Here is a 12,478-nt window from a genome sequence, read left to right as displayed (position 1 = left end):
CCCAATCTCTTCCACTGGGACTTCTCTGTCTGATTTAATCCCAGGCTCATCTACTGGAAGTATTTCTTGATATTCAGTTCACATTTTTCTTTTGCTTAATTTTATCTCATTAGTCAGAGCTATGCTTCCTTGGATAATTCAACAATAATGTCCATTTAAAAAACTTCATAATCAATAACTTGTATCAGAAGTAGCCATATATCAGAACTGTTTCATTTGTCATTTTTCAGCTAAATTAAATATACTGTGATGACTAATCACTCCATGACTCATTTACTAGCCACATGGTACAAGGTCCACCGTGTCAATACTGGGGATACAAAAAGGAATACAACAAAATCGACTATGACGATTTCACAGATTATTCCCCAAAAAACAGCTAGGAGGAGCATGTCTAGGCCTAATAATGGAAAAACAAAAACAAACAAACCTCTTCATTCTAGGCATTTTATTCTGTCTACAGCACACAGTCAGAAATACACTTCAAAAATACTTAAAAGCAAAAATTCTTAGGCTTAATGAAAGTGACTGTGCATTCTAAAACAGAACTCTATTGTCTGTAAAAAGAACAAATGCCACTCTGTTTATCCTCTGTTTACTTTCATTTGTAACACAAATAAGTCTGCACCAAGTTTCCATCGGTGACAGCAAAGATCCCAATTCCACAGCTTTTCATTTCATAAATGAAGGGGTTTCACTTGGAAAGAAAGAAAGGAGATCCTGAAAGTGATGAAGGTACACAGTCAAGGACAAAACCATGGCCAGAGACAGTGTCCTACTGGAGCACCAACCAGACACATCCAAGGGATGGCAGAAAAAAATCTACTGGGAACTGAGTAAAACGGAGCATCCTTTGAAGCTCTCACATTGCTGCTTTTTTTTTTTTTTTTTTCTCCTCTCCCATCTTTTTCTATTATAGTAAAATATATATGTTGTTGTTTAGTTGCTAAGTCATGTCTGACTCTTCTGCGATCACATGGACTACAGCCCACCGGGCTCCTCCGTCCATGGGATTTCCTAGGCAAGAATACTGGAGTGGGTTGCCATTTCTTTCTCCAGGGGATCTTCCCGATCCAGGGATGGAATTCCAGTCTCCTACACTGGCAGGCAGATTCTTCACCACGGAGCCACCTGTCCTGTGCTTAGTCACTCAGTCATGTCTGACTCTTTGCGACCCTGTGGACAGTAGCTCGCCAGGCTCCTCTGTCCCTGGGGATTCTCCTGGCAGGAATACTGGAATGGGTTGCCAAGCCCTCCTCCAGGGGATCTTCCCAGCCCAGGTATCGAACCCAAGTCTCCTGCATTGCAGGCAGATTATTTACCATTTGAGTCACCTGGGAAGCACAAAATATATATAGCAGACAATTTGCCATTGTAACAGTTTTGTGTTTTTTTTGTAATTTGTCTGTGTGGACTCTTCATTGCGGCGTGTCAGCTTTTTCTCTAGTTGCGGTGCACTCAAGCTTCTCTAGTTGAAGCTCTTTAGTTGCAATCTTAGCTCCCCAAACAGGGACTAAACCCACGTCCCCAGCATTGGAAGGTGGATTCTTAACCACTGGACCATAATTTTTAAATGCAAAGTTCAATGACATTAATTACATTCACAATGTTTTGCAGTCATCATCAGCATGTGTTTCCAAAACTTTTTCATCACTCCAGACAAAACCTCTGTAAACATTAAGCAATAATTCCCCATTTCCTCTTTCCCCAAGACTCTGATAACTACTAACTGATTTTGTGTCCCAGTGAATTTAACTCTTTTAAATATTTCATTAAATATGTGTTATTTCACTTTGTTCCTTCAAATGAAATTCTGAAACCGTTTCCTCCCTTTGCCAGGGAACCACATCCCTTTGAGGATGGTCCTTTTTTGACTTTCTGAGCATCAGTTTTCCCATCTGTAAATTAGAGCAACATGCACATTTCACAGGCTGTCATAAGAATGAAATTAAATTATATAGTACAGGTAAAATGACCTGTCCAAGTGTCTGGCATCCAGCACACACCTTTGTTACTCTGACTTTGGAAACTCTTATATATGTCCTGCATTATTCCTTTTTAGAGGAAGTGACTGATTAAAAGTCATCATTTGGGGGCGCAGTGGGTATAGGACAAATTTATAATGGGTACAGCGCATTTGTAAGACAAGGTGAAAATAAAGATAGAGAAAGAGGAATACTGAGTTATGGGGCCACTTTATATCAAGCCATTGCAATCATCTGGAACCCAAGTGTTTGACATATATTGGTGTGCAATGCATAAAGAATTGATTTAGACTGTTTGAGAGAGAACTTTAGGACTTGTGGCTAGCATGGCCATTAATTTTTGCTTGAGAGTGCTCTTCTGCAAGTCAGGCTTCCAACAGCTAAATATTTCACTGGCGGTCATAACAGAAGATGTTTGTCTATTTATAGAGTCACTGTGATTCTATAAATCACTCTGTGCCAGTTACTACAGAGGGCAATATTTTCCATTGATGATGTCCAAGAACCCACTGTTCAATGCCTTATTCCTTGTGACTGTAGCTAGTTCCTTCAGTTTATGGAATCAAAGTATCATTTAGCAATAGACTCAACGTTCCATATGGGTTCATTGACTCTTTCCCTCCTTCCGGCTGGTGGTCTTACAGATGTGTTCCTGGAGTATCTCCAGGGGCCAGAAACTTGGATAAATTGACAAAACACTATTGCTTTTACTAGAAAAGTGCCAAACCACATATTTAATTGATATAGATCTGAAAGAGCAATGTTGGTAAGTCTCAAGCTCACAAGCTGTGAGTCTTCGTGAAAAAAAATATCACTTAAGAAATGTCATCTCCTCCAGGAAATTCCTCTAACGCTCTCAGGCAGAACTAGTTGGTGCTTCCTATGATCACATACAATGTAGACCATGCTTAAAAGATAAGAAAAGAGTAAAGAACAAAGAAGACCCAACACCACTCTAAGCTAGAAAGTGTCTTTCAGTGCAGTTCTCCCCATCCTTGCTGGCACCGGGGATTGGTTTTGCATAAGACAATTTTTCCATGGACAAAGGGGTGGGGTGGTGAGGTGGAAGGGATGGTTTGGGGATGATTCAAGTGCATTACATTTATTGGGCACTTTATTTCTGTTACTAATATACTGTGATACATAATGAAATAATTATACAACTCACCATAACACAGAATCAGATCATCAGGCCTTAGATTCTCAAAGGAGCCCTCAGCCTAGATCCCTCACATGCACAGTTCACAGCAAGGTTTGATCTCCTACCAGAATCTAATGCTGAGGCTAATCTGACAGGAGGTGGAGCTCAAGTGGAAATGCGAGCAACGGGGAGTGGCTGTAAATGCAGAGAAACTTCGCTTTCTCACCCACTGCTCAGTGGCCCAGGGGTTGAGGGCCCCTGTTTTAGTGAGATTAAAGTATGCAGGTAGATTTCATAGTTTCTGTGCAGTAACTATGGGGTTTCTATGAGGCAGCCCTTTGGGGTCTATTTTCAGCCTGGAACTTGTTCTCTTCTTAATTGGCAGGCAAGGGGCTATTAATGGCCTTCTGCCATAGAGAGAGAGCACAGAACACAGAGGACAATAAGTGCACAATAAAAACTGCAGTGCACAACTATGCAAATAGGAGTGACCTACCCACCTCTACCCCGCACCCCTGCAGCCCCAACCCCAGCCCCAACACAAAAAGGAGGCTTCCGGCATTTTACGCAAGACTTGCAAACTTCAGCGCTGCATACACCTGCCCAGAAGGTACTGGGGAAAGGGTTGGTGGTGGTGGTGGTGGTTTAGTTGAGAAGTCGTGTCCAACTCTTGCGACCCCATGGACTGTAGCCTGCCAGGCTCCTCTGTCCATGGAATTCTCCAGGCAAGAATACTGGAGTGGGTTGCCATTTCCTTCTCCGGGAGGGGAAAGGGTTAGCCACAGCTATAAACACAATTGCCACAAGATTTTTGTACTTCACATATGAAATCTGAACAGTCAGAGAGACTGAGGAAAGTCTGCAATTACTATTAGAGCCCAGTCAAAGGAACCAGCACTGCCAATCCCAATGGGTATGGAGTCGAGAGAGAGAGAGAGAGAGAGAGACAGAGAAAGAGCATAGAACATTAAAGTAAAAAAAAGAACAGACTCAGAGAACTGCACTACACCACTGAACTGGAAACTAGAGGCAACGTGTAGGCTCCGTCTTTTTTGAAAATATATGCGTCAATGAACTTTCATAAAATATAGAGTAAATTGGCCTAATTATTAGAGTTGGGAAGTGAGTGGGCAGTTTGGGAGCAATTTAGTTTCCTTTCATTGAAATTGTGCCACGTGCTTTCACCCTTGTCATTATGCTTAAGATTTTTCTGTCTGCCTAGAGTGAGATCCATTTCAGTTATATTTCATATTTCAGAGCAGGACTTATAAAACTCTGAATATTTTACACATGCCTGAATGGAATTTCTTTAATGGCAACGCACTGTCTTATTCCACAGACATAAGCCCTCTTTCTGCCCTTATGTCTTCTGTGCCGGGTACTAGACTAGATTGGAGATACACAATTATAATTCTAGAAGCAATGGTGAAATTGGCAAGTGGATGTTTGGTGAATTGATTTTCAGTTCAATTCTTCAACAACTTTTTAAGTTCTAAGCTCTGCCTTCCTCAGTGATCAATGCAACAATAGAATGGGCAAGACTAGAGATCTCTTCAAGAAAATTAGATATACTAAGGAAACATTTCATGCAAAGATGGGCACAATAAAGGACAGAAATGGTATGGTCCTAACAGAAGCAGAAGATATTAAGAAGAGGTGGCAAGAATACACTGAAGAACTATGCAAACAAGATCTTTATGACCCAGAAAACCATGATGGTGTGATCACTCACCTAGATCCAGATATCCTGGAATGTGAAGTCAAGTGGGCCTTAGGAAGCATCACTATGAACAAAGCTAGTGGAAATGATGGAATTCTAGTTGAGCTATTTCAAATCCTAAAGGATGATGCTATGAAAGTGCTGCACTCAATATGCCAGCAAATTTGGAAAACTCAGCCATGGCCACAGGACTGGGAAAGGTCAGTTTTCATTCCAATCCCAAAGAAAGGCAATTCCAAAAAATGTTCAAACTACCGCACAGCTGCACTCATCTCACACGCTAGCAAAGTAATGCTCAGGATTCTCCAAGCCAGGCTTCAACAGTATGTGAACCATGAACTTCCAGATGTTCAAGCTGGATTTAGAAAAGGCAGAGGAACCAGAGATCAAATTGCCAATATCCTTTGGATCACTGGAAAAGCAAGAGAGTTCCAGAAAAACATCTACTTCTGCTTTATTGACTATATCAAAGCCTTTGACTGTGTGGATCACAACAAACTGTGGAAAATTCTTAAAGAGATGAGAATACCAGACCACCTTACCTGCCTCCTGAGAAATCTGTATGCAGGTCAAGAAGCAACAGTCAGAACTGGACATGGAACAATAGACTGGTTTCAAATCAGGAAAGGAGTATGTCAAGGCTATATATTGTCACCCTGCTTATTTAACTTATATGCAGAGTACATCATGTGAAATTCTGGGCTGGGTGAAGCACAAGCTGGAATCAAGATTGCTGGGAGAAATATCAATAACCTCAGATATGCAGATGATACCACCCTTATGGCAGAAAGTGAAGAGGAACTAAAAAGCCTTTTGATGAAAGTGAAAGAGGAGAGTGAAAACGTTGGCTTAAAACTCAACATTCAGAAAACGAAGATCATGGCATCTAGTCCCATCACTTCATGGCAAATAGATGGGGATACAATGGAAACAGTGGCAGACTTTATTTTTTTGGGCTCCAAAATCACTGCAGATGGTAACTGCAGCCATGAAATTAAAAGACGCATGCTCCTTGAAAGAAAAGCTATGACCAACTTAGCATATTAAAAAGCAGAGACATTACTTTGCCAACAAAGGTCCATCTAGTCAAAGCTATGGTTTTTCCAGTAGTCATGTATGGATGTGAGATTTGGACTATAAAGAAAGCTGAGCCCCGAAGAATTGATGCTTTTGAACTGTGGTGTTGGAGAAAGCTCTTGAGAGTCCCTTGGACTGCAAGGAGGTCCAACCAGTCCATCCTAAAGAAATCAGCCCTGAATATTCATTGGAAGGACTGATGCTGAAGCTGAAACTGCAATATTTTGCCACCTGATATGAAGAACTGACTCATTTGAAAAGACCCCGATGCTGGGGAAGATTGAAGGCAGGAGGAGAAGGAGATGACAAAGGTTGAAATGGTTGGATGGCATCACCGACTCAGTGGACATGAGTTTGAATAAGCTCCAGGAATTGGTGATAGACAGGGAAGCCTGGCGTGCTACAGTCCATGGGGTCACAAAGAGTCAGACATGACTGAGTGACTGAACTGAACTGACTTGGTCCATCTCACTTTGAGTTGTTTGTTTTCCCTAATCAAACCCTAACGGATTAAAAAAAAATGGGAAAGCATTTCAGAGTTTTGTGCAGAAGATATGATCTGAATAACCTGGCAACTGTTTGGAGAATGGACAGAAGGGCAACCAGTGTGCCTGTGGAGACCAGCGGGATGTTGGTAGAATCTGGACAAAATGAGGTTGTGGCTTTTTCTGAGCTTGATGCCAGTGGAGATGGTGAGACAGCAGAAGCAGAAAGAAGTACAGCGGATGGAAGTTTCTGACTGGCCTTGCTGACGCTATAAAAGAATCCCCCAAATAAATGGGCTCCTTAGAGAAAAGTGTCGTCTGATGGAAATGTGTGGGCACTTCTATTTTTTATGGGTGACATCATACAGAGCAGCAGTGCTCCATAAAAGCTGCACTTACAGCTGACTTTTGATTTGTGACTAAAATATTTTAAACACCACCTAATACTTTTTCAAGCTTGTTTGAATACTTCCATCATGTGCAGGTTCAAGCCTTTGACACGCCTCCTCTCAGACAGCATCGGTCGGGTGGCCGAACAATAGTGACACAAGAAATCTCTCTTCACACATGTCACCACATGTCCACTTACCCAAATATTTATGGTTAAGTGGCTCTACTGTGTGGAGATTTATAAGTTTTCCTATTAAACGCTGTCCAAAGATCAATAGCCATGCCTGAGTAAAGAAAAAGAAACCCAACAACCTCAGTGCACAGAGCAGTGATGGGACCCAGCAAGCTCTTCAAACTGTGACATAAATAAAACGAAGCCACAGACTTCCTCTGGTGGTCCAGGGGTTGGGACTCTGGGCTTCCGCTGCAGGGGGCACAGGTTCAATTCTACATGCTGTGCAGTGAGGCCAAAAAATAGAAATGAAAAAACAAAAAACACTCAGGGATACAAATGAGCAACTTGTATCTGGAATTCAGAGGAAAATGGTGGGTTTCATCCCCCAATTTCTTTTTTCTATTTGACTAAGACAGTAAAAGAGACAAAGTGGGGATATTTCCAAATCTCAAACAAGAAATATGAAGATGGAAGCAGAGATGTACCCAAGGTGTGACATTCCTAGAAAAATTTGGTCACAGACAGGTGTGCTTGGCAAAGAGGCCCTCCTCTAGGTCAGCTCCACCCTTCCCTGTTCTGGGCTCCTTAATGTGGTCCTGGGCTCCTTAATCATTCATGTGATTATTAAACTCAGAAACTGCACGGGGGTCTTGACTAAAGGGATAGAGCCTGTAGCTTCATTGATTCTAATTTAGTCAGACATGTGCTAACTAGTCAACTCTTCAAGTCACACACACTATAGCTATGATAAATCATACCACTGGCTTCTTGAATCTATTATCTGTTTAGGCAACAAACAGAAAATATAGTCCCCTCAACTGGAAAAGACCCTGATGCTGGGAAAGATTGAAGCAGTAGGAGAAGGGGGCAACAGAGGATGAGATAGTTGGATGCTATCACCAACTCAAGGGACATGAGTTTGAGCAAACTCCAGGAGACAGTGAAGGACAGGGAAGCCTGGTGTCCTGCAGTCCATGGGGTCACAACGAGTCGGACACAACCTAGCAACTGAACAACAACAACAATAAAAGAAAGGGAGAGAGGAGGGGTGTATGGGAGAGGGTGGAAGAGAGGAAAAAAATATTTCTTTCTACTGAGGCCAAAATACAATATTGCTTACTACTTATTGTTGTGTTATAAGTAATAGTTGTGCAATGCTGGCAAAATGCTGTCTGCAGAACTGAATGGATCTTTGTGTTTTTCTTCATTTGAAAACCTAAGATTTTAACTCATCTTAGCCCTTCTTATTCTCAGAAGAAGTTTCCACACTCAGTGCTGAGAATGTTTGATGTAAACTTTTTGATTTTGCTAACATATACTCTTGGAAATGAAACCTAGGACAAGCTACTGGATGCAATAGTTAGAACGTCTTTTTCTTTGTAATGAACTCTCTGAAGTGAAGTCGGTGCTCAGCTTATTATAGAGGATTTTTTTTTTTCTTCTGTGGATTCCCAGCACTAGGTTGTCTCTTGGAAACAGCAATATTTTGAACAAATTGCACAGCTGGTCCTTAACTGTATTTAGTCACTGAGAGTCTTAAGATTTGTGTTACTTTTAATTCCTGGCAGATTAAATTAATGTCTTAACCACAGAACATCTCTATTCCTCACACAATTTCATCTGGGAGGCTGTTTTTGAGGTGGCTTGGTTTAATTGGAAGAACAGTTGGGTTAGTGTCAAAGCTCTTGGCTCTGCCACTAAACAGCTGTGTGGCTTTGGGCAGATAAGTTCACGAAACTCTTGAGTCTGTTTCCCCATCTGTGAAATGAAAGGGTTGACCAGATGACTTCTAGATGACATCCATGTTTTGGTGATACCCTTGAACTTGAAACAGATATTGCTGACTTTCTAGAGATCATTATCCATGAAGATAGTACTTTTTAAAACATTTTGTAACATTTTAAAAAATGTATGTTTTATGTAGATATGCATGTGCTAAGCCACTCAGCTATGTCCAACTTTTTACTACCCCATGGACTGTAGCCCGCCAGGCTCCTCTGTCTATGGGATTCTCCAGGCAAGAATACTGGAATGGATACATATGCATACATTCATACATATAATAAGAAAGTGAAAGAATAAACTTCATTAAATATCAGTGCTATTCATTCACTATGAATAAAGGCTGTACTTTAAGAATGATTTTTAAAATGTACATTTTAGGGAGTTCCCTGGAAGTCCAGAGGTTAGGACTTGGCACTGACGTGGGCCTGGGCTCAGGCCCTGGTTGGGGAAGTAAGATCCCACAAACCTTGTTGCCAAAACCAAAAAATGTATATTTTATATACATGTGAATACTTACATACATGAGAGAGAGTCAGAGACAGAGAATTAATTAATTAATTTCAGTTTCAGCTACTGTTCAGCTTAAAAGAGGACTCTCCTGGATGCTAGGAGGGATGGATGATTTGAAAGGACCCTGAACTTGAAGTTCTGGCTCCAGTGTTTCCTACCTGTGTAAGTGTGAAAAAGTTTAAAGCTTATAGTGAGCTAATATGTTGGTCTCCTCACTTGAAAACTGTGGTAGATCTGCCTGATCCACTGCTTAATATTTGAAATGAAAAGCAAATAAGATGGTACCCAAAAGCATTATGTAAAATATAAAGCACCAGACAAATGTCCTTAATTATTATTTGCCCAACTGTATCTTTTCCAAATAGTGGCTGAGTATCCTTAGGCAAATGAACCTAAACTTGCTCTCTTAAAAAAAAACAAACCCTAACAATAAGAGATTGGAGTTGATGAATCAAACTGAGATTAATTTGCTTAGAAAGCAATTCCTTCACTTGAGGCCCATGATTGTTAAAAGCAGATTGACTGTTAGAATTGACATCACAACTCACTGGGCTTTTGGAAATGACTGACTGAAGTGATTACAGCTACAGGAGGTCCTCATTATCCACGGATAACTGGTCCTAGAAATGCCTCTTTAAATGAAGGCACTTCAAACTGTGTGTTAGCTGGTCTCCATAGCTAGCTTTCAGTGAACTATATTTTCCAATATTCATACACTTGTGCAGCCTGTTTCTAGGCTCAACCTCAGCTGATCTGAGATTGGCTTTAACCAACAGAATGTGGCGGTAATGATGCTATGTCAGTTGGGGACTCACATTTTCTGAAGTAGCTTCTGTTTTTGTGATTTGGGAAATCTTGAGCTACAGTGTAAGAAGTCTGGCTACCCTCTCATGTGGAGAAGGAGAGACCCTAAGGCTACATGTATAGTGCAAGAGGCTTACCCCCACCCCATCATCCCACTGAGCTCAGCCTTGTGGCTGTCTCTGGAAGGTACCAGATGAATGAGTTGTCTTGAACTTTCTAACCCAGCTAAGATCCCACCTGACTGCTGGCCCAGCTACAGCCAACCCAGCACAGTTTGGCTAACCCACAGAGTTATGATTATGGCAGATAATCAAATGGCTGTTATTTAAAACTTGTGTTTTGGAGGGATAGTTTGTTACACAGCAGTGGGTAATCAAAATACACAGAGACCAACATTGAATAATAAGTCATATTTAAAGGACTTGATTAAAATTTCAAATTAGAAACATAAAATATTATAAAAACAAGTCAATATTATAGATAGGTCCTAATTCTTAGAATGAAAAAATTAATCAAATGTTGGATTTGGGGAAAGAAAGGGTGTAATATTTTTGATGAAATTCAGTTCAGTTCATGCACTCAGTGTCCGACTCTCTGCGACCCAGTGGACTGCAGCACACCAGGCTTCCCTGTCCATCACCAACTCCCAGAGCTTACTCAAACTTATGTTCCTTGAGCCAGTGATGCCATCCAACCATCTCATCTTCTGTTGTCCCCTTCTCTTCCCGCCTTCAATCTTCCCCAGCATCAGGGTCTTTTCAAATCAATCAGTTCTTTGCATCACGTGACCAAAGTATTGCAGTTTCAGCTTCAGCATCAGTCCTTCCAATGAATATTCAGGACTGATTTCCTCTAGGATGGACTGGTTGGACTGGTTGGACTGGTTGGACCTTGTTGTCCAAGGACTCTCAAGAGTCTTCTCCAACACCACAATTCAAAGGCATCAATTCTTTGGTGCTCAGCTTTCTTTATAGTCCAAATCTCACTACTGGAAAAACCATAGCTTTGACAGACGGACCTTTGTCAGCAAAGTAATGTCTCTTCTTTTAAATATGCTGTCTAGGTTGGTCATAACTTTTCTTCCAAGGAGCAAGTGTCTTTTAATTTCATGGCTGCAGTTACCATCTGCAGTGATTTTGGAGCCCAAAAAAATAAAGTCTGTCATGGTTTCCATTGTTTCCCCACCTATTTGCCTTGAAGTGATGGGACTAGGTGCTGTGATCTTAGTTTTCTGAATGTTGAGCTTTAAGTCAATTTTTTCACTCTTCTCTTTCACTTTCATCAAGAGGCTCTTTAGCTCTTCTTCACTTTCTGCCATTAAGAGTGGTGTTATCTGCATATCTGAGGTTACTGATGTTTCTCCTGGCAATCTTGATTCCAGCTTGTGCGTCATACAGCCCAGCATTTCTCAGGACGTACTCCGCATATAAGTTAAACAAGCAGGGTGACGATAAACAGGCTTGATGTACTCCTTTCCCGATTTGGAACCAGTCTGTTGTTCCATGTCCACTTCTGCCTGTTGCTTCTTGACCTTCATACAGATTTCTCAGGAGGCAGGTAAGGTGGTCTGATATTCGCATCTCTTTAAGAATTTTCCACAGTTTGTTGTGATCCACACAGACAAAGGCTTTGACATAGTCAAAAAGCAGAAAGAGATGTTTTTATGGAACTCTCTTGCTTTTTCAGTGATCCAAAGGATGTTGGCAATTTGATCTCTGGTTCCTCTGCCTTTTTCTAAATCCAGCTTGAACATCTGGAAGTTCATGGTTCACGTACTGTTGAAGCCTGGCTTGGAGAATTTTGAGCATTACTTTCCAGGCATGTGAGATGAGTGCAATTGTGCGGTAGTTTGAACATTTTTTGGAATTGCCTTTCTTTGGGATTGGGATGAAAACTGACCTTTTCCAGTTCTGTGGCCACGGCTGAGTTTTCCAAATTTGCTGGCATTATTGAGTGCAGCACTTTCACAGCATCATCTTTTACGATTTGGAATAGCTCAACTGGCATTCCATCACTTCCACTAGTTTTGTTCATAGTGACGCTTCCTAAGGTCCACTTGACTTTGCATTCCAGGATGGCTGGCTCTTGGTGAGTGATCACACCATTGTGGTTTTCTGGGTCATGAAGATCTTTTTCATATAATTCTTCTGTGTATTCTTGCCACCTCTTCTTAATATCATCTACTTCTGTTACACCATTCTCCATACCATTTCTGTCATTTATTGTGCCCATCTTTGCATGAAATGTTCCCTTGGTATATCTCTAATTTTCTTGAAGAGATCTCTAGTCTTTCCCATCCTGTTTTTTTTGAAAGGCTTTCTTTTCTTTCCTTGCTATTCTTTGGAATTTTGCATTCAGATAGGTATATCTTTCCTATTCTCCTTTGCCTTTTGCTTCTCTTCTTTT

At 41.1% G+C, this 12,478-nt stretch overlaps 1 protein-coding gene across 2 annotated transcripts in view; it reads right to left on the bottom strand.

The window, feature by feature from the left end:
• The window catches only part of PTER (phosphotriesterase related), a 75,211-nt gene that overhangs the window by 36,915 nt on the left and 25,818 nt on the right, over nt 1-12,478 (bottom strand). The gene's annotated exons all lie outside the window — the stretch shown is intronic.

This window comes from Dama dama, chromosome 23, assembly GCF_033118175.1.
Source record: "Dama dama isolate Ldn47 chromosome 23, ASM3311817v1, whole genome shotgun sequence".
NCBI lineage: Eukaryota > Metazoa > Chordata > Mammalia > Artiodactyla > Cervidae > Dama > Dama dama.
The sequence above is the reverse complement of the archived record's forward strand: the minus strand, read 5'-3'. Positions and strand labels throughout refer to the sequence as shown.